This window comes from Telopea speciosissima, chromosome 4, assembly GCF_018873765.1.
Source record: "Telopea speciosissima isolate NSW1024214 ecotype Mountain lineage chromosome 4, Tspe_v1, whole genome shotgun sequence".
Taxonomy (NCBI): domain Eukaryota; kingdom Viridiplantae; phylum Streptophyta; class Magnoliopsida; order Proteales; family Proteaceae; genus Telopea; species Telopea speciosissima.
In genome coordinates this window covers 56,082,756-56,109,180 of record NC_057919.1, presented here as the reverse complement: position 1 = coordinate 56,109,180, position 26,425 = coordinate 56,082,756, and the positions used below count along the sequence as shown (strand labels likewise).

The 26,425-nt window shown below is 41.0% G+C and overlaps 1 long non-coding RNA gene across 1 annotated transcript; it reads left to right on the top strand.

Annotated features, from left to right (window-relative positions):
• Positions 1–5,989: 5,989 nt before the first annotated feature.
• LOC122657595 lies at positions 5,990–25,589 on the top strand. Its single transcript, XR_006332328.1, has 3 exons — positions 5,990–6,000; positions 11,570–11,576; positions 25,458–25,589. It is a non-coding gene; the product is annotated as an uncharacterized LOC122657595 (long non-coding RNA).
• Positions 25,590–26,425: the final 836 nt, after the last annotated feature.

Sequence of the window (26,425 nt, the reverse complement as noted above, 5' to 3'; positions counted from 1 at the left end):
GCATCTCGACCTAGTAAAAAAGATCCTAAGACTCTATGGCTGACTGTCAAAGTGGGAAAAATTTTAAACTTGATGGGTTCATTGGAAATCAGGTCGACGGAAAAGGTTTTTCCATCTACTGCAGTAAAATACTGCTTATGGGATTTCCAAAAACAAGGGGGTAAGACATGGGGAGCTAGGATGGTCATGGTTGTGCCTGTGTCAAAATATCCAATTACTTTAATAGGACGACCCCATGCAGAGGGGAAAATATACAATGGGGCTAAAGGGAGGGTAAGCTTCTGGGTTGAGGGACACAAGGGTATAGGTTATTGGTAAAGAGGGTAGACAGGTTCAAATCCGTCGGACATGGTATCAAGGTCAGATTCAGAATCTGAGCTGTAATCTTCAAGAGCAAAGAGGAGATCCGAAGAGAACTCATCATCGATAGAGTACAGGGACTCTATATCAGCATTTGGATCATCTGTAGAATCAAACTGAGTCAACATATACATGAGCTTGGGTTTCTTCTGCTTATCTGAGTAGTTCTTTGCAAAATGTCCCTTCTTGCCATAGGAAAGAGCATTTATCACAAGTTTTTCCACGAAATTTCTTTCTCTTGAAATAGCGGTAATGTTTGCCTTTTCCTTGTCGTCGGGAAGAAGCCAAATGCTTATGCTTATGAAACTTGTGTTTGGGAAGACGGGAGAAATGAGATTTCTTCTTGGTAGGACAATAGTAAGACTGATCTTTAGCAAGACTGATCTTTGCATAATCTTGAGATGAGAAGAATCACAAGTATCTTTCAGCTTTTCAGTGGTCTTTTCCTAAGTCTTGAAGAATTGGTACTGATTGCACAGACGCTGGAGAGCAGTTTGAATTTCTTGATATAGGCGAATAAGAGTCACCAGTTGCAACTGAAGACTTTGAGTATGCAAATCTTTAATAGCATCATTGCCCAATGGTTCTGAGAATGAATTGAGAAAGACTTGCTCCATATTCACATCATCCATGTTGCCAAGGATGTAAAATCGATCCATCATCCTTTAGAAATGTTTCTCTAAATAAGATCGTTGAAAAGAGCAACACTTCATCTGGAAATATTCTTCACGGGCCTTGACACGATTATTCTCGAGAGGGCCAATAAACTCAATGTATAACTAGAGAACAAATTCATCAATGCTAAGTTGTACCCACTGCATTTGTCTGTATGGACCCAATGCCATGTACCATTCTCTGAGGGTACCATGAGTTCTTGCTAGAAACTTGGTGATGGCTGCTCTTGGTGTCATGCCTTCTTGGAGTAATTCGGCAGTTAACCAGGCATGAAATTCTGAGATTTTGTTGGGCCATTTATGAAATGGGGTGCCATCAAAAGTGAACAGTTGCTTAGGATCCTGATTTTGAAATGGCTGGAAGTCCGACAAGGGAGGTTGCATAGGTGAAGTATTTTTGCCAACATGATCCTCATCTTCAGAAACAACTTCAATGACTCCAGTTGTATTTGGCTGGCCTTGCTAATTTTGCTGGTCTGCCATGAAAACTAGAGGAGGGGAGTCAACCGGCTGAGAATCACTGTCAGATGTTGTGTAGGAGCCTGAGGCTGGAAAATGGGTTCTTCTGAGAGCTTTGGCAGGTTGCTTGGACTCCATGTAAAGCTGCTTCAGAAAAGCGCTCAAGGAATTTGGGTTTGCGGCTGGGAATAATGGGGAACATGCGGGTTGGGTGGATGAAGGCTTATTGGGAGGGACATAGGGGACAAAGGCAGGTGGCCTCAAAGGGTATGAGGGGATAGGTTGGAATGTGGGTTGAGAATACGATTGATGGAATCTAGAGGGAGAAGGTTGGTATGGTTGGGAGTCCATGCTACTGAGGTGGGGATGGTGAGAAGAAGATTGGGATGTAGAACTGGAAGATGGCTTTGGTGACTTCCTTTGGCCAAGCCTTCTTTGGTCTTGATGCAATTCCTGTAATTCTTTAAACATTTCTATTGGAAAACTATGGTGTGTGGGAGACACATCATATTCAACAACTGGGGGAAAATCGGGATAGAATTTGGGAAGAGATGGAGAAGGCTGCAATGGTGCTTGGATCCAACTGAGTTATTCTTCGAGCCTTTATTTTTCTCGTTCTCTAGCAGAAATTAGAGAGGATGCATAGGCAACATCTTTCACAGTAGTAGCTATGTGCATAAGTTCCTTGTGTAAGGTCTCAATTCATTCTTTGAGATAACGAACATCTATTTCTTGTTGTCTCAAAGCAAGAGTAGTATGTTCATGGTAAGACATTATCTTCTGTAGGTACTGGTTTTACACAATAGCATTCTCAGCTAGCCAATTTAACTGGGCTTCAACTGTGGTATTGGTTGGCAAGTGTCCATCTGGTTGTACCGAATTGGAAGGTGTTACTTTCCATTTGTGTTGACGCCTGTCATGATCTTCATAATCTGTAGCACCCGAAAAGTTTTTACTGATGGAGCTTAAACCACTTCCGCTGCCTCTTAACATGTAACAGGGTGAGGGTGGAGGGGAGGGTTTGGGAGCTTGAGGACAATAGCTTAAAGGACAGGGTTTTCCGCTATCATACTCAACAATAAACTGATACTTGCCTGGGTCATCACCAAGAGGGCCAACATTTGGACAACCTTGCTTGTATCAAAATCACAAGGGATCGTTCTGCTTCTTTGGTTTTCCTTTGGGCCTTGAAGGTGGTTCAACGGAGTCAGAGGAGACACATTCAGGACAGTCACACACATCAAAGTATTTATGGCCTATGGTGCTCTGAAATCTGTACACTGGATTTCCCTGAGCATCAAAAGAAGCAATAGGGACGTTCAGGCGTTCCTCAAGGTGTGTACTAAAAAATGGGACAACAGGACCCATGGTGACCGGCTTCGGGAATCTGATTTCTGTTTTGCCTCCTTCAAGCTTTTTATAAGTGGGATCTACAGCTACCAAGGGAGGAGTAGGCTATTCTTCATGGTTAGACTCATAGGCTGTGACCCAAGAGTCTGGGACTAACTTGAAAATATCAGTACGGCTGAGCTGCCAAGGCACATGGGTGATCATGGGTGTCTGGTCTGAACCAATATGGAGAAATAGAGCTGACTCATTTGAGGTTTGACTAGTGTTTAGATCAAAGGCATGATTCTACAACCTATAACAAATTTGATAGTGCAGAGTGGCCACTATTGCAGATTTTACCTGTGGGGCACCGGTAATCTATACCAGAAATTGCCAAGCAGTAAGGAGATTTAGATCCAGTAAAGAGATGTCGTAGTTGGGGTAGAGGGTATAGAAAACTGTACCATTATTCAAAGTGGACTGCACATTAGTAAGAACAACATGCTGGTAGAGTTTGAAATGAGTATCTAAAAGATCCATTCGCATAACCACTGGAAGACCCTTTCGATTGTGTAAAGTAAGAGTCATCTTGACGGCACCAAGATGGAGATGAGTGTATCCCAAAGTAAGCCATTGCTGGATCAGGTCTGGGGGGATGTCAATTGGGAAGTACTGTTCAGCACCAGAAGCAGTGACCTAGTTTTGAGAAAATGGGGAAGCCTACACATACTCCTTAAGACCAGGAGTCTTCTTAGGAGCCAGAAGAGTCTGGATTGTCTTGGAAAGAGTAGAAGGGTTCTTAGGAAAGACATCATAGGGGTTTAGGATGGGGAAATTGGTAGGATGAACCTGCTGATCAGACGGAGTATAGTTTAACTCATAGAGATAATCAACTTTAGAAGCATGTAATTGGGGAAATAAAATTGAAGAGGAGCTAGCTGAAGAAAGACGAGCTGAAGAAGAGCGAGCTGGTTGCATTATGTATGTGAGAGATCACCTGCTAGGAGACGGATGACTTACCCTGAAAGAGCTACATGAGGCCAGGGACATTTTAAAGCAAAGGTTACGGGAAAAAGTGGTTGAGCACGCCAGAGGTATTCTGAGCCTACTGGGATAAGAAAGGCCTCTTGCCAAGATCCCACTCGATGCTCAAGGACTGTTACTAGCGTGAGCAAACACCATGACCAGAGAACCAGAAAGCCTTCCTATTCTGATGGAGAAGATCTGACAAGGTGGCAACTCCAGAGCATACTAAAGAAAGGTTATACCAAATAAGGACCTCATTTAAAACTTCCCAGGGCAGGTAGAGTCCCCACCAAGCAGATGAGAAGAAAATTAGAACATCACTGTTGGCTCTGATACTAGTTAGATTTTCTAATTTTCTTAGATTGATACCAGTTAGATTAATACAGATGATGAAGAAGGCACACTATGAGGACTTAGATTAATATAGATGATGAAGAAGCACACAATGAGGACTTCAATTAATACAGGCTAGGTTGTAACCAACTCTTGCCTTCAATCCTTACAAACTGTAAGTATTTATAGGCACTCAGATGCATAGATCCGGACTTCACACCAATTAAAATCCACAAATAAATACAAAGTGGCTACAGTGGCCAATTATTACAAAAGCTACATGCAGAACACTCACACTTAAAGCACACCACACAAATAAAGTAAAAGCAAAGACAGTGTTGATATGTCACATAGCTGTCTTTCAATCTGTGTCATAGCCTGATGAGGAATCTACTGGGGCAAAAAGCAGATACTGGTCCACCTCGTGCTCAGCATTGGCCATCATAATGAGATGTAGCACGGGGTGATGTAAAATAGAGTGATTGGCATCCTAAGCAGTGTAGGTGGAGTTGATGAGGATATCTGGTATTATAGCAGGGTCCACATGATTCTCTTGGCACATGGTCCTCATAAATGCGAGCCATCTGTCACGAGACTCGTCATCATGGTCTCTATGTTCCCGGATATTGGTAGAGCTGGTGCTCATAATGGAGAATGTGGGGTCATAGGTAATGAGATAGTTGTGCAGGATTGGAGGTTCAACCAGGGCAGGGTGGATGTGATCCACTGGTCGGTGGAATAGGCTAGTAACATAGCACTGGTCCCTGGGGAGTTCTGACAGAATATTGATCCAATGGGTGAGAGGAGCAAAGAGTTGAAGGAATCTGGCAAAGTGAGAGGGGACTGCAGGGCGAATGAACCGATGGGATTGAGATCGAGAAGGTAATCTGTATGTGGTGGTGGTTTGCCTGAGATAATGGAGAAGGGCATGAGTAGAGAAACACATAGCAGCAATTTTATGGACTACAAGGAGGTGCCAGAAAAATACTACGTATTCTTTGCTGAAATTGTAGATGTAGGTCATGGTGAAAAGGGTAAGGTAAGGGTAATCAGGGTGACATGTCTGCCAATTATATAGAAGTCCATTTCAAGAAACAAGGACTGCTAACATGTTTTGGTAGGTTTGGGTGCTGTAGTTGATCATGGTTCTACCTGAAATATATGAGTAGATTTCAGGAGGAAGGGTAGGGAGCAGGGATGTAAGGTCATTAGTGGGAGGAGGTGGTTGGGAAGGTCCAGGGTCTGGGGGAGGTTGAGAAGGACCAGGGTCTGTAGGCCAAAGAGGCATGCAGAGAATTGGTATAGAGGAGTGGATGGGTATCTTGGTTCTGGATAGGAAATCTGCCAACACATTTTCTCTGCCTTTAATATGCTTGACCTGAAAAGACCATTGAGAGAAACATCGAGCCCAATAGAGAAGTTGTGGTTCTGGGAGAACCTTCTGTTTGAACTGCAACATCTGTGGGAAAGATGACATATCCATTTCTACTTAAAAGTATGACAAATGAGATAGAATTGGAATTTTTCAATACCACGCCTTACTGCTAGTATTTCCTTGAAGGTGGAATGGTAATGTTGCTCTGAATGTTTGAACTGGGCACTTCGGTATCCACAAACTTTTCTATGGCCATTAATTTCTTTCAGAAGAACTGCTGCCCATTGCTCATCACTTGCATCAGTCTGGAGGATGCGTAGACCATTGGTGGGGATGTGAAGGGATGGAAGCTTGTTTGCAACCTTTTTAAGAGCCTGAATTGCCTTAGTGTGCTCTGCTGACCATAGAGGAGGGTTTTTCTTGAGGAGCTTGTACAAAGGTCCGGTAAACTTAGCCATGAAATTCACAATGCCCAAAAATTGCTGGAGTTGAGTTGTAGTGAGAGGGCCATTGGTGAGTTGAAGAAGTGACTTGCCAATGTGAGGCTGAAGCTGATACTGTCCCTCATGAATAGTGACACCAAGGAAGTCAACAGTGTCTATGCCAATTTCCATTTTCTTTAAGGAGAGCATTATACCATGCTGGACTGTGAGATCATAAAATTGGGAGAGAAGCTTATGATGGTCTTCTATGGTCTTGGAGAATAGTAGGATGTCATCAACGTAGATGAGAGCCTGCTTGTGAAGAGGAGCATAAATTCGCATCATAGCTTTCTGAAACAGTGAGGGAGCAACTTTAAGACCAAATGGAATAACATTCCAATGAAAGTGAGAACCAGGGATGCAAAATCCTGTCTTAAGCTTGTCATCCAGATGAATTCCAAGTTGCCAAAATCCTACTTTGAGATCAAATTTACTGAAAATGGTGGCTTCTGAAAGCTGTAGCATCAAAGTTGGTCTAGTTGGTAATGGGAACTTATCATCCGCCAAAAAGATATTAAGGGGCTGGTAGTTGATGATAAGTCTGAATTTGCCATGAGTCTGTTCTGCTCGTTTATTGACATAAAAGGCTTCACATGCCCATGGAGATGATGTGGGCTCAATCAAACCTTGTGCTTGTAAAAGAGTAACTTCCTCTTGAGCAAGAGCCAAGTGAGCTGGATTCATGCCAGAAAGACTAGCTTTAGTAGGATTGGCATCTTCATTTTTCTTGAATGGGAGCCTGATAAGGAACTGAGGGTTCTGCCAAAGAGGGTGGTCACATTGGTGAGGAACTCAGTATTAGAGTCTGCACAACACTGAGAAATCAGTTTCTGTTTGATGTTCTCTAGGGGGTAAAGGAGAAGAGGTTGGGGGTTGTGGTCTATGAAAGAAATTGCTTTCTGTAGGTAAGACCATGGGAACTCCATTGGAGATTAGGAAACTTGGTTAGGAGATCAAATCCGATTAAAGCATCTCGACCTAGTAAAGAAGATCCTAAGAGTCTATGGCTGACTGTGAAAGTGGGAAATATTTTAAACTTGATGGGTTCTTTGGAAATCAGGTCGACGAAAAAGGTTTTTCCATCTGCTGTAGTAAAATACTGCTTATGGGATTTCTAACAACAAGGGGGTAAGACATGGGGAGCTAGGATGGTCATGGTTGCGCTTGTGTCAAAATATCCAATTACTTTAACACGACAATCCCATGCAGAGGGGAAAATATACAATGGGGCTAAAGGGAGGGTAAGCTTCTGGGTTGAGGGACACAAGGGTATAGGTTGTTGGTAAAGAGGGTAGATGGGTTCAAATCCGTCGGACATGGTATCAAGGCCAGATTCAGAATCTGAGCTGTAATCTTCAAGAGCAAAGAGGAGATCCGAAGAGAACTCATCATCAATAGAGTATGTGGACTCTATATCAGCATTTGGATCATCTGTAGAATCAAACTGAGTCAACATATGCACGAACTTTGCTTTCTTCTACTTATCTGGGCAGTTCTTTGCAAATTGTCCCTTTTTCCACAAGAAAAGCATTTATCAAAAGTTTTTCAGCGAAATTTCTTTCTCTTGAAATAGTGGTAATGTTTGCCTTTTCCTTGTCGTCGGGAAGAAGCCAAATGCTTATGCTTATAAAACTTGTGTTTGGGAAGATGGGAGAAATGAGATTTCTTCCTGGTAGGACAATGGCAAGACTGATCTTTGCATTTAATCTTGAGATGAGAAGAATCACAAGTATCTTTCAACGTTTCAGTGGTCTTTTCCCAAGTCTTAAAGAATTGCTGCTGATTGCACAGACCATGGAGAGCAGTTTGAATTTCTTGATATAGGCGACCAAGAGTCTCCTATTGCAACTGAAGGCCTTGAGTGTGCAAATGTTTAATAGCATCGTTGCCCAATGGTTCTAGGAACAAATTGAGAAAGACTTGCTTCAAATTCACATCATCCATGTCGCCAAGGATATAAAATTGATCCATCATCCTTTGGAAATGTTTCTCTAAATCAGATCGTTGAAAAGAGCAACACTTCATCTGGAAATATTCTTTATGGGCCTTGACACGATTATTCTCGAGAGGGCCAATAAACTTATTGTATAACTGGAAAAAAATTCATCAATGCTAAGTTGTACCCACTGCATTTGTCCGTATGGACCCAATGCCATGTACCATTCTCTGAGGGTACCATGAGTTCTTGCTAGAAACTTGGTGATGGCTGCTCTTGGTGTCATACCTTCTTGGAGTAATTTAGAAGTTAACCAGGCATGAAATTCTGAGATTTTGTTGGGCCATATATGAAATGGGGTGCCATTAAAAGTGAACAGTTGCTTAGGATCCTGATTTTAAAATGGCTGGAAGTCCGACAAGGGAGCTTGCATAGGCGAAGTATTTTCGCCAACATGATCCTCATCTTCAGAAACAACTTTAGTGACTCCAATTGTATTTGGCTAGCCTTACTGATTTTGCTGGTCCGCCAAAAAAACTAGAGGAGGGGAGTCAACAGGCTGAGAATCACTGTCAGATGATGTGTAGGAGCCTGAGGCTAGAAAATGGGTTCTTCTAAGAGCTTTGGCAGGTTGCTTGGACTCCATGTAAAGCTGATTAAGAAAAGTGCTCAAGGAATTTGGGTTTACGGTTAGGAACAATGGGGAACATGCGGGTTGGGTGGATGAAGGCTTATTGGGAGGGACATAGGGGACAAAGGCAGGTTGCCTCGAAGGGTATGAGGGGATAGGTTGGAATGTGGGTTGAGAATAGGATTGATGGAGTCCAGAGCGAGAAGGTTGGTATGGTTGGGAGTCCATGCTGCTGAGGTGGCGATGGTGAGAAGAAGATTGGGATGTAGAACTAGAAGATGGCTTTGGTGACTTCCTTTGACCAAGCCTTCTTTGGTCTTGACGCAATTCCTACAATTCTTTAAACATTTCTGTTAGAAAACTGTGGTGTGTGGGAGACACATCATATTCAACAACTGGGGGAAAATCAGGATAGAATTTGGGAAGAGATGGAGAAGGCTGCAATGGTGCTTGGATCCAGCTGAGTTGTTCTTCGAGCCTTTGTTTTTCTCGTTCTCTAACAGAAATTAGAGAGGATGCATAGGCAACATCTTTCACAGTAGTAGCTATGTGCATAAGTTCCTTGTGTAAGGTCTCAATTCTTTCTTTGACATAACGAACATCTATTTCTTGTTGTCTCAAAGCAAGAGTAGTGTGTTCATAGTAAGACACTATCTTCTGTAGGTACTGGTTTTGCACAATAGCATTCTCAGCTTGCCAATTTAACTGGGCTTCGACTATGGTATTGGTTGGCAAGTGTCCATCTGGTTGTACCGAATTGGATGGTATAACTTTGCATTTGTGTTGACGCCTATCGTGATCTTCATAATCTGTAGCACCCGAAAACTTTTTACTGATGGAGCTTGAACCACTTCCGCTTCCACTTAACATGTAATAAGGTGGAGGGGAGGGTTTGGGAGCTTGAGGACAACAGCCTAAAGGATAGGGTTTTTGGCTGCCATATTCAACAATAAACTGATACTTGCCCGGGTCATCACCAAGAGGGCCAACATTTGGATAACCTTGCTTGTATCAAAACCACAAGGGATCGTTCTGCTTCTTTAGTTTTCCTTTGGGCCTTGAAGGTGGGCCATCAGAGTTAGAGGAGACACATTCAGGACAGTCACACACATCAAAGTATTTATGGCCTGTGGTGCTCTGAAATCTATACACTGGATTTCCTTGAGCATCAAAAGAAGTAATAGGGACGTTCAGGGGTTCCTCAAGGTGTGTACTAAAAAATGGGACAACAGGACCCATGGTGACCGGCTTCGGGAATCTGATTTCTGTTTTGCCTCCTTCAAGCTTTTTGTAAGTTGGATCTATAGCTACCAAGGGAGGAGTAGGCTGTTCTTCATGGTTAGACTCATAGGCTGTGACCCAAGAGTCTGGGACTAACTTGAAAATATCAGTACGGCTGAGCTACCAAGGCACATGGGTGATCATGGGTGTCTGATCTGAACCAATATGGAGAAATAGAGCTGAATCATTTGAGGTTTGACTAGTGTTCAGATCAAAGGCATGATTCTACAACCTATAATAAATTTGATAGTGCAGAGTGGCCACTATTACAGATTCTACCTGTGGGGCACCGGTAATCTGTACCAGAAATTGCCAAGCAGTAGGGAGATTTGGATCTAGTAAAGAGATGTTACAGATTACCTGTGGGGCACCGGTAATCTGTACCAGCTCTGATACCAGTTAGATTGATACCAGTTAGATTATTACAAATGATGAAGAAGGCACACAATGAGGACTTAGATTAATACAGATGATGAAGAAGGCATACAACGAGGACTTAGATTAATACAGGCTAGGTTGTAACCAACTCTTGCCTTCAATCCTTACAAACTTTGATCATTTATAGGCACTCGGATGCATAGATCCGGACTTCACCCCAATTGAAATCCACAAATAAATACAAAGTAGCTACAGTGGCCAATTATTACAGAAGCTACACGCAGAACACTCACACTTAAAGCACACCACACAAATAAAGCAAAAGTAGAGATAGTGTTGATATGTCACATAGCTGTCTTTCAATCTGTGTCATAGCCTGATGAGGAATCTACTGGGGTAAAAAGTAGATACTGGTCCACCTCGTGCTCAGCATTGGCCATCATGATGCGATGTATCACAGGGTAATGTAGAACAGAGTGATTGACATCCCAAGCAGTGTAGGTGGAGTTGATGAGGATATCTGGTATTATAGCGGGGTCCACATGATTCTCTTAGCACATGGTCCTTATGAATGCGAGCCATCTGTCATGAGATTCATCATCATGGTCTCTATGTTCCCAGATATTGGTAGAGCTGGTGCTAATAATGGAGAATATGGGGTCATAGATAATGAGATGGTGGTGCAGGATTGGAGGTTCAACCAGGGCAGGGTGGATGTGATCCACTGGTCGGTGGAATAGGATAGTAACATAGAAGTGGTCCCAGGTGAGTTCTGACAGAATATTGATCTAATGGGTGAGAGAAGCAAAGAGTCGAAGGAATCTGGCAAAGTGAGAGGGGACTGCAGGGCGAGTGAACCGGTGGGATTGAGATCGGGAAGGTAATCTGTATGTAGTGGTGGTTTGCCTGAGATAATGGAGAAGGGCATGAGTAGAGAAACACATAGCAATTTTATGGACTACAAGGAGGTGCCAGAAAAATACTACGTATTCTTTACTGAAATTGTAGAAGTAGGTCATGGTGAAAAGGGTAAGGTAAGGGTAATCAAGGTGACATGTCTGCCAATCATATAGAAGTCCATTTCAAGAAACAAGGACTGCTAACATGTTTGGGTAGGTTTGGGTGCTATAGTTGATCATGGTTTTGCCTGAAATAGCTGAGTAGATTTTAGGAGGAAGGGTAGGGAGCAGGGATGTAAGGTCATTAGTGGGAGGAGGTGGTTAGGAAGGTCCAGGGTCTGGGGGAGGTTGAGAAGGACCAGGGTCTGTAGACCAAAGAGGCATGCAGAGAATTGGTATAGAGGAGAGGATGGGTATCTTGGTTCTGGATAGGAAATCTGCCAACACATTTTCTCTGCCTTTAATATGCTTGACCCAAAAAGACCATTGAGTGAACCATCGAGCCCAACGGAGAAGTTGTGGTTCTGGGAGAACCTTATGTTTGAACTGCAACTTCCGTGGAAAAGATGACATATCCATTTCTACTTGAAAGGTGTGACCAATGAGATAGAATTGGAATTTTTCAATACCACGCCTTACTGCTAGTATTTCCTTGAAGGTGGAATGGTAATGTTGCTCTGAAGGTTTGAACTAGGCACTCCGGTATCCACAAACATTTCTATGGCCATAAATTTCTTCTAGAAGAACTTCTGCCCATTACTCATTACTTGCATCAATCTGGAGGATGCGTAGACCATTGGTGGGGATGTGAAGGGATGGAAGCTTGTCTGCAACCTTTTTGAGAGCCTGGATTGCCTTAGTGTGCTCTGCTGACCATGGAGGAGGGTTTTTCTTGAGGAGCTTGTACAAAGGTCCAGTATAAGAAGTTTGATGAGGAATAAACTCAGCCATGTAATTCACAATGCCCAAAAATTACTGGAGTTGAGTTGTAGTGAGAGGGCCATTGGTGAATGGAAGAAGTGACTTGCCAATGTGAGGCTAAAGCTGATATTGTCCCTCATGAATAGTAACACCAAGGAAGTCAACAGTGTCTATGCCAATTTCCATTTTCTTTGATGAGAGCATTATGCCATGCTGGACTGTGAGATCATAAAACTGGGAGAGAAGCTTATGATGGTCTTCTGTGGTCTTGGAGAATAGTAGGATGTCATCAATGTAGATGAGAGCCTGCTTGTGAAGAGGAGCATAAATTCGCATCATAGCTTTCTGAAACAGTGAGGGAGCAACTTTAAGACCAAATGGCATAACATTCCAATGAAAGTGAGAACCAGGGATGCAAAATCCTGTCTTAGGCCTGTCATCCAGATGAATTCCAAGTTGCCAAAATCCTGCTTTGAGATCAAATTTACTGAAAATGGTGGCTTCTGAAAGCTGTAGCATCAAAGTTGGTCTGTCAAAATATCCAATTACTTTAACAGGATGATCCCATGCAGAGGGGAAAATATACAATGGGGCTAAAGGGAGGGTAAGCTTCTGGGTTGAGGGACACAATGGTATAGGTTGTTGGTAAAGAGGGTAGACGGGTTCAAATCCATCGGACTTGGTATCAAGGTCAGATTCAGAATCTGAGCTGTAATCTTCAAGAGCAAAGAGGAGATCCGAAGAGACCTCATCATCGATAGAGTACAAGGACTCTATATCAGCATTTGGATCATCTGTAGAATCAAACTGATTCAACATATGCATGAGCTTGGCTGTCTTCTGCTTATCTGGGCAATTTTTTGTAAAATGTCCCTTCTTGCCACAAGAAAAGCATTTATCAGAAGTTTTTCCACGAAATTTCTTTCTCTTGAAATAGCGGTAATGTTTGCCTTTTCCTTGTCATCGGGAAGAAGCCAAATGCTTATGCTTATGAAACTTGTGTTTGGGAAGACGGGAGAAATGAGATTGCTTCTTGGTAGGACAATGGCAAGACTGATCTTTGCATTTAATCTTGAGATGAGAAGAATCACAAGTATCTTTCAACGTTTTAGATGTCTTTTCCCAAGTCTTGAAGAATTGTTGTTGATTGCACAAACGCTGGAGAGCAGTTTGAATTTCTTGATATAGGCGATCAAGAGTCACCTGTTGCAACTGAAGGCCTTGAGTGTGCAAATGATTAACAACATCGTTGCCTAATGGTTCTGGGAACAAATTGAGAAAGACTTGCTTCATATTCACATCATCCATGCCGTCAAGGATATAAAATCGATCCATCATCCTTTGGAAATGTTTCTCTAAATAAGATCGTTGAAAAGAGCAACACTTCATCTGGAAATATTCTTCATGGGCCTTGACACGATTATTCTCGAGAGGGCCAATAAACTCATTGTATAATTGGAGAACAAATTTATTAATGCTAAGTTGTACCCACTGCATTTGTCTGTGTGGACCCAATGCCATGCACCATTCTCTAAGGGTACCATGAGTTCTTGCTAGAAACTTGGTGATGGCTGCTCTTGGTGTCATGCCTTCTTGGAGTAATTCGGCAGTTTACCAGGCATGAAATTCCAAGATTTTGTTGGGCCATTTATGAAATGGGGTGCCATCAAAAGTGAATAGTTGCTTAGGATCCTGATTTTGAAATGGCTGGAAGTCTGGCAAGGGAGCTTGCATAGGCGAAGTATTTTCGCCAACATGATCCTCATCTTCAGAAACAACTTCAGTGACTCCAGTTGTATTTGGCTGGCCTTGCTGATTTTGCTGGTCTGCCATGAAAACTATAGGAGGGGAGTCAACCGGCTGAGAATCACTGTCAGATGCTGTGTAGGAGCCTGAGGCTGGAAAATGGGTTCTTTTGAGAGCTTTGGCAGGTTGCTTGGACTCTATGTAAAGCTGCATAAGAAAAGCGCTCAAGGAATTTGGGTTTGCGATTGGGAACAATGGGGAACATGGGGGTTGGGTGGATGAAGGCTTATTGGGAGGGACATAGGGGACAAAGGCAGGTGGCCTCAAAGGGTATGAGGGGATAGGTTGAAATGTGGGTTGAGAATAGGATTGATGGAATCTAGAGGGAGAAGGTTGGTATGGTTAGGAGTCCATGTTACTGAGGTGGCGATGGTGAGAAGAAGATTAGGATGTAGAACCGGAAGATGGCTTTGGTGACTTCCTTTGGTCAAGCCTTCTTTGGTCTTGACGCAATTCCTATAATTCTTTAAACATTTCTGTTGGAAAACTGTGGTGTGTGGGAGACACATCATATTCAACAATTGGGGGAAAATCGGGATAGAATTTGGGAAGAGATGGAGAAGGTTGCAATGGTGCTTGGATCCAGCTGAGTTGTTCTTCGAGCCTTTGTTTTTCTTGTTCTCTAGCAGAAATTAGAGAGGATGCATAGGCAACATCTTTCATAGTAATAGCTTTGTGCATAAGTTCCTTGTGTAAGGTCTCAATTCTTTCTTTAAGATAACGGAAGTCTATTTCTTGTTGTCTCAAAGCAAGAGTAGTATATTCATGGTAAGACACTATCTTCTATAGGTACTGGTTTTGCACAATAGCATTCTCAGCTTGCCAATTTAACTGGGCTTCGACTGTGGTATTGGTTAGCAAGTGTCCATCTAGTTGTACCAAATTGGAAGGTGTAACTTTCCATTTGTGTTGGTGCCTATCATGATCTTCATAATCTGTAGCACCCGAAAAGTTTTTACTGATGGAGCTTGAACCACTTCCGCTTCCACTTAACATGTAACAGGGTGATGGTGGAGGGGAGGGTTTGGGAGCTTGAGGACGACAGCCTAAAGGACAGGGTTTTCGGCTGCCATATTCAACAATAAACTGATACTTACCCGGGTCATCACCAAGAGGGCCAACATTTGGACAACCTTGCTTGTATTGAATCCACAAGGGATCGTTTTGCTTCTTTGGTTTTCCTTTGGGCCTTAAAGGTGGGTCATCGGAGTCAGAGGAGACACATTTAGGACAGTCACACACATCAAAGTATTTATGGCCTGTGGCGCTCTAAAATCTGTACACTGGATTTCCCCGAGCATCAAAAGAAGCAATAGGGACGTTCAGGCATTCCTCAAGGTGTGTACTAAAAAACGGGACAACAGGACCCATGGTGACCAGCTTCGGGAATCTGATTTCTATTTTGCCTCCTTTAAGCTTTTTGTAAGTTGGATCTGTAGCTACCAAGGGAGGAGTAACCTGTTCTTCATGGTTAGACTCATAGGCTGTGACCCAAGAGTATGGGACTAACTTGAAAAAATCAGTACGGCTGAGCTGCCAAGGTACATGAGTGATCGTGGGTGTCTGATCTGAACCAATATGGAGAAATAGAGCTGAATCATTTGAGGTATGACCAGTGTTCAGATCAAAGGCATGATTTTGCAACCTATAACAAATTTGATAGTGCAGAGTCGCCACTGTTGAAGATTCTACCTGTGGGGCACCGGTAATCTGTACCAGAAACTACCAAGCAGTAGGGAGATTTGGATCCAGTAAAGAGATGTTGTAGTTGGGCTAGAGGATATAGAAAACTATACCATTATTCAAAGTGGGCTGCACATTAGTAAGAACAGCATGGTGGTAGAGTTTGAAACAAGTGTCTAAAAGATCCATTCGCATAACCACTGGAAGACCCTTTCGACCGTGCAAAGTAAGAGTCATCTTGACAGCACCAAGATGGAGATGAGTGTATCCCAAAGTAAGCCATTGCTGGATCAGGTCTCGGGGGATGTCAATTGGGAAGTACTTTTCAGCACCAGAAGCAGTGACCTAGTTTTGAGAAAATGGGGAAGCCTGCACATACTCCTTAAGACCAGGAGTCTTCATAGGAGCCAGAAGAGTCTGGATTGTCTTGGAAAGAGTAGAAGGGTTCTTAGGAAAGACATCATAGGGGTTTAGGATGGGGAAATTGGTAGGATGAACCTGCTGATCAGACGGAGTATAGTTTAACTCATAAAGATAATCAACTTTAGAAGCATGCGATTGGAGAAATAAAGCTGAAGAGGAGCTAGCTGAAGAAGAGCGAGCTGGTTGCATCATGCATGTGAGAGATCACCTGCCAGGAGAAGGATGACTTACCCTAAAAGAGCTAAATGAGGCCTGGGACATTTTAAAGCCAAGGTTACTGGAAAAAGTGGTTGAGCACGCCAGAGGTATTCCGAGCCTACAGGGATAAGAAAGGCCTCTTACCAAGATTCCCCTCGATGCTCAAAGACTGTTACTAGCGTGAGCAAATACCATGACCAGAGAACCAAAAAGCCTTCCTGTTCTGATGGAAAAGATCTAACAAGGCGACAACTCCAGCAGGGGTTATGTATTGGACGAGGGCTTAAAAGAGAAAGAGAGTAGGATCGTGTCCATCCTAGTGCTCCTAGTGTCTGGAATAAAGTGAAGACACGACCTACGTAATGTTAGTGCTTGCCCTCCCCAATGCTCCTGGTGTTTGGATACATGGAGTAGGCAAGACTAAGAAGATGTTTTGAGCTAGAGCTTGTCCTCCCCTGTGCTCCTGGTATTTGGATACATGGAGTAGACAAGTCTAGTGTAATGTTAATGTCAGATGTTGATCCTTCTCAGTGCTCCAGGTGTCTGGATACATGGAGTAGCGCATCTATAATGCTCACCATATCATCCTCCCTAGAGCTACAACACCTAGGACTTGAGTTGAATAATGATATGTGGTCGACTAGCACCCTCAACGATTTGTGCACTTCAGTAGTTCACTAAATGGCCAAGACCTGACCTAACTAATTAAGGAATGAATTTCTATAGTTTGTCATTTACGTATTTGTAACCATTATTATATTTTTGAATGTTTTCATGTATAGAATCATGTGTATCTCACTGGTCCTAAGCTCACCCCATTTATGTTGATATTTTTCAGATGTGGAGGCTTGCACAACTCTAGTGTATGTGAGTTGAGAACCCAAGGTTAAGGCTAAAAGATATTTCAACGTTTTGATGAATTGTAAATTACATTTTGGTATATTTGATCTAGACTTTTGTACATGCATAAATGTAGCTATTAACCACAAGTGCATAAATGGACTCTTAGCTTAACCTTTATGCTTCCTCTGTGCTGTATGCGATACCGAGACTTTTGCTACTACTTTTACTTGTTTATTTGTGACATTTTGGGTTAGCGCTCGCGAGAGCAGTGCCTTGAACCCTGTCTGGGTTCGAGACGTTACACATTAGCTCTTGCACACATGGTTCGTAATCTCGGATCAGATCGACCGATATCGGCTGGATCGGATCGGTATCAGCCATGACCGATCTGTCAAGGTATTCCTGGATCGATCAACTTGGTTGGATCGATTGATCCGATCTGATACTTGCCATTTTTGGGGTTTTATGAACGATATTTTTGGGGTTTTTTTATTTTTTATTTTTTTTGAATTTTTTACTGACCGTATCAAATTTTAATATTTTATTAATATTTTTTGCCAATTCAAGCCCGATCCAGAAAAACATGGATTTTAGTATTTTTTTTACCAATCCGGATTGGTATTGGAACTGTATCGGCCAAGACCAATCCCGAGTCCGATACCTGGATTTCGAACCTTGCTCGCGCACTCCTGCAATTTCATTCTATTGCGCGCATTTTCATTCCCTCCCACATTGTGCTGCTCCCTCTTTACTCTGAAACCCTCGGCCACTCTCTTTCTCTCTTTCTCTACTTTGAAACCCTAACCACCAATTGCATAGCCTGTACCTCTCTGTCTTGCGCCCTCAATTTTGCTCCTATAGCCCTTCCAGATCTTGATACACGATTAGAAAGGTGTTGGAACCTAGCCCCCTTCCCCCTTCCCCTTACGTCTTCTGCCTCTATATCCATCAACGTTCCCGGTTGAGTTCAGCGGCGGCTGACGAGGGCTTCAAGGCCAATACAAAGGCGGTCGAGTTCAGCCCTGTCCCTTCTTCTTCTCCGTATCTGTTACTAGGGTATTACAGAGGCAGAGACTTTGAGAGGTACTCCACTTTTTTTTTAGACTTTTCCTGTATGTGATGCTCTGTTTTATTTGCCAAACGTATCATCAACCAGGAGTAAAACCTGTCAATTGGTGGCTATGCCTCTGTAGATCAGATTTGAAAATGTTTAAATGATCATCACCTTATCTAGAGTGAACCCATTATTTTGGATTTCTAGGTTCATGGTCATCAGATTTCTATCTGAATGGCTTCTAGAGAATTTACTTGAAGGATTTGATGGGTCATCTGCTGAAATAAGCTTTCCCCTTCTAGAAGAAGGATATTCGTATATCCATATTGTAGATGCACCAATTCCTGGAAATGCTTACACAGTTGATAATAATCTGTTACGATATCTGTCACACCCCGGCCCGGTTAATAAGGACCAAGTGTGGCGGGATGTCTCTGACATCCAACCAATCCCCAAGGATCACAAGTGCAGTACCCTATTTACAATCATTGCTCACAAATACAGTAATCAGAGGCAGCGGAAACAATTAAATAATAAAGGTAACATCAGTAGTAAGAGAACTCTATGTGATATTTCATTTACATAAAGGACAAAGCTTGTGATACTACTATACAGTTCTCAAAGGTACTACAGGGTAAAACTATATAAAAACTATATTATATCAATATAGAAATATTTACAAGCATAAAAGAGTGGGGAGATAGCCTAGACTGTCAGAGGCCAAGATCAGAAGATTGCGCAATCATCACATGTGCATGAACTATCGTGCACTTCAAACTCCAGCGCCGTAAATCCATCATTAAAAGTAATTAAATCACCTGAAAAAATAGGGATATCCATAGGGGTGAGCTCTCAACTGAGCCCAGTAAGGAAATGCATGCAAAACACAACACAATAATTCATGATGAATGTGCTAATCTAGCATGCTCCTAACATAGATACTAAGTCTCATGTGGTATAAGTACTACTGTGGTAGATGCTAACCTCAAAGAAAACCCTCCAGGAAAGCATGACACAAGGCAGCTAACCCAACAAACCCCCAATGACCAACCGAAAAGCATGACACCAGGCAGCTCCAAACGTCGATCATCCGAGCGAAACCATTCTACCACGGTGAGGACCCGCCAGGAAAGCATATCACCAGGCAGCTAACCCAACAAACCCTCAATGACCAACCCTACTGTTTATTCCCACAGCGGAGTACACACGCTAACATGGGACAATGAATGGTACCCCGACATACCCTTCGGCTGTATCACGGGTTGTCCAATACCTTACCCCCTGTTGGTAAGGGGCGTAGTACTGGGTTATGATATAATAGCCTAGCCCAGTGCAAACTATGCATGATAGCACATGTATGAATAGCTGAATTTAAATAGAACAGTATTTCTCCAGTAATAATCATTAGTAACAAGTAAATATCAGTGCAAATGCAAGATGCCAATGCAACCTAATTCACATGCAGATTCTAACGCAGTAAATAAAAGCTAATAAACTATATGAACAGGATAATTTTGATGATGCATGACATGGCAATCAGAACAATAACAAATTAAAATGATAAAAACTCCAAAATTAAAGTCAGAATTCCCTTACCTGAAGTTGCAGACTAGACTAAGTCAGTTATCCTTCAAAGATCCCAACAATACAGACAAGAATAGAGTATACAGCCCAACACAGTCCTAAAACATTAGAAAAGATCAAGTGTTAGGGTCAGAAGGCAGTCTAAGGTCTAACCAAGGGTCTAGGGGTATTTCTGTCCAAAAATATTAGACCGGATTCAGAGGGCAGAATTGGGGTCTTGTTCCTAATAGTCAGATCTTGACATGCATGGGCTTAATTTCATGATTTCACCTAATTCTAAGGTGGGTCCATTTAATTGAGGGTCCAATTTCATGATTAATTCCAAAATTGAAAATCAATTTGAGGGGTTTAACAAATTAACCCAAATTGATTATCAAGGGTTTGTTAATTGAGTAAATCAGTAGAGAATTGGGTTTCTAAGCTGAAATTCTCAGGTCATAGTTACATCTGAACCATTCTTTGGCTCAAAACAAGGCTTAAATACTGAAATTAATTTAATAAACCTAAGATTTCTAAGCTTTAATGGCTGATTAGGGTTTAGGAGTTAATTAGGACCGAGATTAGAGAAGAACAGGATGGGGAACAAGAGAAATTAGGGGTTTTGGTTAATTTAATTCAAAATCATTAACCAATTTGAGAAATTAATCAAATTAACCTAATTCACTATGCTAGGGTTCATTAGGTTTCATGTTTAGTGATTTGAGGTACAAGCAGAATTATACAACTTAATTCAAGATCCGATCCTCAATTGGGTCTAATTAAAAAGGTCGGGGATGGGTCTTAGCTTATTAAACCAATAGGTTGAACTTTAATGGAAGAATTTGTTATAAATATCAATTAGGGATAGAGAAATTAGGAGAAGAAGATGGGTACAACAGGAATTTCTACTTACCTGAGTACAGCAATGAGAAGAGGTGAAGGCAGCCTTGATTTATGCAGCTAAGTTGTCAATGGAGGTCCCAAAACTTCAATTTCAGGTGTAGGAACCAAGCCCCATGCAAAGCCCTCACTTTCCCTTCTTCTCCTCTTTTCTTCTCTTCTTTTTCTTCTCCTTAGGGGATCGATTTTCCTCTCTTTTGATTTTGTGAATTGTGAATAGTAAAGATAGATTGATATATATATATATATATATATATATATATATATATATATATATATATATATTTTCCTCATTGGTTTGGTTTAGATGGTTCCTGTATTTGAATGGGCCAGTGGTGGCTTGACTATCTAGGACCGAGAGATAGTGACTGGACACGACTTTGATACAGCCACGTGTCATTTTGAGCCATTTTTATGATGTCGTCATGGCTTCTCCAATATCGGGTTTGAGACTAACCCATGGGCTTAAAGGCCCACTCTTTTGATGTTTGGCTTACGGACCTTCGTGGACCTTGTTGAAGAGAACTGTTGGTGATGAGGTCCAGCCCATCATTTGGATCTTGGGCATATTGACCTTCATTATATATATATATATATATATATATATGAGTAGTGGATTGACTAAGGGTTGTTTGGTTTTAATAAAGTCAAAATCAGTTTCCTAAAATTAATTCCTAAAACTAATTTTAACCAGAATTTCGTACTTATTACATTAATTTAACCATAGAGTGATGTCATATGACATCATGTGTAATCCGAATACGGGTAAATGTTAGAAACATGATTTCCCACTGAGGATATGGGTCCCACAGAGGTAAATTTACTAAAATACCCCTATAACTCTAAACGGTCAGAACGATGCCCTATAAAATACAAATAAATTGTACTTACAATGGATTTAATTAATGGAGGGGTTCTACAAGCTGTCCAGCTAGTAGATAATACACAGGTAGCTTAGGTGTAGGGTTCCATTGGGGTTCTTTGACTCTAAAAGGGGGAGGTAGTTGGCTGTTCGAAATGCCCTCTATAGACGAGTCATGAGATTAGTCAAAATTTCTTAATCGAGACAGTCCAACACATAGAGACTAACTTGGGCAATGAACCAGAACCTGAAACCACTCAAATTCCAAAAGTTCTTTTTTTTTTTTTTTTTTTTTTTTTTTTTGCGGGTTTCACATTCCCCCCTCCTTAAAAGGAATTTCGTCCTCAAAATTGGCGTAGCTGGTCAACTGAAAGGGTGAGGACATCCTTCCTGCAAGGAGAACCTGGCCATAAAAATTGAGTATGATTACCTTCGGTCTGGTCTAGAAGATTTTAATATTGGTTTAGGCAATTTACTTAGTATATAGATATTCGAGATCATATTACAATTATATAGACCATACAATTATATGATAAACACACAAGTAAATTTAAGCTTAGTGGGAAGTTTGATGTGGTACATACCACTACAAGAAATTGGTGCAATGGCGGCACTTTGGGTTGAGCTATTACGGCATATTTTACAAATGTCGTCATATGTGAAGATATACCGACATTTTATTAAAAATGCCATCATATATAAAGGTATAACGGCGTATGCATTTAAACGCCGTCATATGTGCATATATAACGGCGTTTATCACAATCGCCGTTAAATAAACTAGTTTCCACGGCGGTTTTTTAAACAAACGCCACTGTAGTTTACTATTTAATAATGGTTTAATATTTTTTGTAATGGCGTTTTCAAAGAAATGTCGTTGTATGTCACAATACAACGACGTTTATAGATAAACGCCGTATAAAGTAATAGTTTGCAGCGATAAAAAACCCCAAAATCTTTTCACTTCCCCGTGCTTCCCATCTCCATCTCAAAAATATTTTCGTTTCCCCCGCTCTTTCCATCTCTCTCTCAAAGTTCTCTCAAATCTTTTTCCCCTCAACCGTCAAACTTCTCTGAAATCCCTTTCAAATGACAGAGCAACGGTGAATTGGCGACACCAATTCTCGCAAGTCCCACAAGGTTTGATCCCATTGAACCCTTCTTCTCTCCTTTTTACTTACATGTTTTGATTAGTCAGGAAAGTGTGAGTTCTTGTGTTTGATCTGTTGTTAGTATTTCAAGTTTTTGTCCAAATTCTTTTGTTTAGGTTTCGTAGTTAATTCTTGTTTTTAAATTTTTTTTTTTATCTTAAACTCTCCTTTCTCTCCTGCTCTCTCTTTTTCGCTTCGATTCATTCTGTGTTTATCTTTGGATTTACTTATGTTTATATATGTATGAACATGTGATTTTGATCTTTAAGGGAGGAGAGTATTTTCTACTTCTCTCTTCCGTCTTCGTTCATTCAATTCTTTTGCTTCGTTTAAGCACCAAAAAGATGGGTTTGATTTCTGGAATTCTAATGGGATTGTCGGCGGCATCGCTTTGAGGGCATGAGCTTTATGGAGCTTTATAGAGCTTTATGGCCTGTGAGGTGTTGATATGTCATACTACAGTACTAATACTACTGGGTATGGTCGTATGGACTATGGATAGAGTCGATCGACCTCCACTAACTTCTCTCTCAATGATTGAGTCAATTCAGGAAAAAGGAGAGGAGGAGAAAGATTGAGACCCCAAGAGAAGATGTTGACATTTCAGCAAGCAATCAATATAAAGTAGAGCAGTTAAAGAGATGGATAAAACTTATAAAACTTAAAAGGATGGTAAGAGGTGGAGGAGGGGAGAGGAGAGGAGTGGAGTGGAGAGATGCCATTCTAGTGAATAGGAGTCAACGTAGAAAGACAATAGGAGAAGTGTGACAATAGGAGAAGTGTGGTTTTGTGTCTTCACAGAATGTCAAACCAACCCAATCCCATAGAATTCAAATTCACCATTTATATATTCTTTACTATTAGGTAGCAGGTAGGACACTTTCTTTTTTTAAAGAGGAAACCGAAGAAACCACCCAAGATTTCTTTTTTTTTCTTTCCACCTTTGAAGGTGCATGAAGGAATCTCTCTCTGTCTCTCTCTATCTCTCGTGTCTGTAATGGGAGTGTCACTGTAAGATTTTGATGCAACTTGGGTTCTTCCATGTTTCCAAAATTGGTATCCGATGGTGTTGTTGTTCCAATGACATTCGTTTGTATTGAATCCACCAAAATTGGTCCCTTGTTCATGTCCACCACTATTGCAATTCACTCCAAAGGTAGGGATTCCTCTGAAGCAGCTCCAAAAATGGAGGAGCCACCATTTGCTAGAGAATTCATTAGATCTTGGAGATGATTTTCATTTTCCATCTGTGACAATGTTTCACCCCACCACCTCCAAAATTGGCCCTAAAATTAGCAATCAAGTGAGACTGTCGTGATTTAGGACCACTTAATGAAGAACTGCCAAAACCTCTAAGCAAAGAACCACTTCCACTTTGTTTGTTTGAACCCATTTGAGCAGTTTTTTAAGCAAAGCTGTGCAGACATTTGAGGAATAACAACTTCATTTTGCTTCGATTCATTCTGTATGTAGTTTATATATGTATGAACATGTGTCTCGTTGGTGATGTGATGGTGAAAAGTGAAAACACTAGAATTTGAGCTAATTTGGATTTGTTTTGATCAAACAAAGGTGGGGAAAAAGAAAATAGAATAGGTTTTACTTTCATCTTTGTTCTATTTGTTTCTAATTGTGTTTAGGATGTTAGATTTTTGATATCTTGTTTGGTTCTAATTCTAATCATTATTAGAAATTACCTAGCTCTAATTACTAGTTGCTTGTGGATGTCTTTTTTTTTTCTTCTTCTTCCTTTTTAAGAGTGAAACCATTAAAACCTCAACAATGTAACAAATCCTACTATATAGTTGGTGAAACTATAGCCATCACAAATGCATTATTCTAGTGATACATAATGCGCATTGATAAATTGTTTGCTCGTCTCTCGTATCTTGCGTTATGTATAGGTGTACTTATTTGACAAGTTATGAGCGTAGTTCCTTGGATAATTAGGTCTCTTCTTTGTCTCTATAGCTTGCATTCTATGTACGAAATGTATTCGTTTTTGGAGTAAGAGTTCGCTTGTCGCTGGTTGGATTTCCCCCTTTTTTCTCGTCTCTTTTGTACGTTGTAATGTTGAATTTTGACTGATCAACTAGCTCGGAATGAGCATGGTGACTGTGTTATCTTCTTATGTACAGTTTTGAAGTTTCTCTAAGAAGGGCATGTGTTAAATTCGTGTTTTCCTTCTAGTCTTTGGAAAATCTCTTCATATTTACAATATGGGATGCAAAGTAAATGGATGCTACCCAAGGAGCTTTACCATCGTATAAAGCCATCCAACCTCTAGACAATTGGTTCCCTTTCTCAATCATTATTTGTATGAACTTTAATCCCAATCAAACTTGAGGCTTGTGTGTATAAATAGATTCCAACTTGCAAGAGTTCAGCTCACTAATCTCTCCCCTCCCGGGGTTGAACTATTTGAATAATTGTCTTACTATTTTTATCTCCCATTTTTGTTAGAACTTGAACTATTTGAATAATTCTCTTATTATCTTTGATTCGGATCAAACTTAAGTCGGGACAGATTGCTGATGACCTGGGCAACCCTCCGCAATGGACTTGGATGCTCATTTTCGCTTGCCTTTGATTCTTATCAACAAATTCGCATTTTTGAGTTATTAATTAAAATCCTCATTCCTAATCTTTCCTCTCAACAGCCATGGTAGGGGAGCAACGGACCCCGACTTCGTCTCTAGCTAAGAGCTCCACCTCTCTTCACCGGGAAAAAGGTTAGTTGCTAATCTCTCTCTCTCTCTCTCTCTGCATTTGATCAATTTTCGAGACTTTTGTAGGTTAAATCTTATTTGTTTTCTACTCATTATGTATTGATCTGCTTAATTTCATTTCCTTTAGGTTTTCTTTGGTTTATTGTTACTAATTAGGTTAGTATGATTTTGAACCCGAATCGTAGATAGTTTATAGACATAACTTGCTTTTATATTCATACTTATGAACATATTATGAGAACATTGTCAACCATTACAGGTTGATTGTAAATTAGAGATGGAGTTACAAAGAGAGAGAGAGAGAGAGAGATGTTTGATGTTTATGAGAAAGTTTAATAGATTTTCTCTTTTGTACATACATAACCTGGTTTGTAATATATTGCCCTCTTTTGTAGACTCTCTCTTCTCTCTCTCTCTCTCTCTAAGTGTTGCTTGCAGGAATGAAACTATGAATATGGTGAAGAGATATATAGCTTGACGTGGGTTGACAGGAATATGGTAAGTTATTATTTATTCCGTTGGATTTGAGAGGTTTGGAATCAAGAAATTTCAGTGGATATCTCGGTTTGGGAATAGTGGTGTATGGGGGGGGGGGGTTTGGTATTGGGTCCCATAAATGTTTAAATATGTTTTCTTCCATTTCCATCTTTAGGGTTTTAATCCAATTGTTTGGAGCTCTTGGATCAAGAAACTAAAAAAATTCTGTTTTGTTCTTCTAAACCTAACCTCTCTATCTCTCTTCATCTTTCTTAGAGTGTCCTTTTGGGAATTGGTCCCATTAGAGAAGGGGATATAAAGCAGAAACTATTCCTCCTAGTTGTCTTCTACTTTATTATTCTATAGGTGAAGATTGAGTTCTTTCCTTTCTACATGCATAAACATGGCATGTTTTTAACTAAAAGGCCCACAGCCTTTCTACATGAATAATGGAATTACATTAGAATGGGTCAAGTCATAGGAACAAGGATGATTAGTTATGTTGGATTTTGAAAAGCTTCATGGATAGGCGTGGTGGACATTTTTTTGTTTCTTTTCTTCTTTTTCCCTTCCTCTTCAACCAAGGCATGTGATTTCTCTACTTTTTTTGTCAAGAAATGGTAGGTAAGGGATGACCACATTACAACTAATT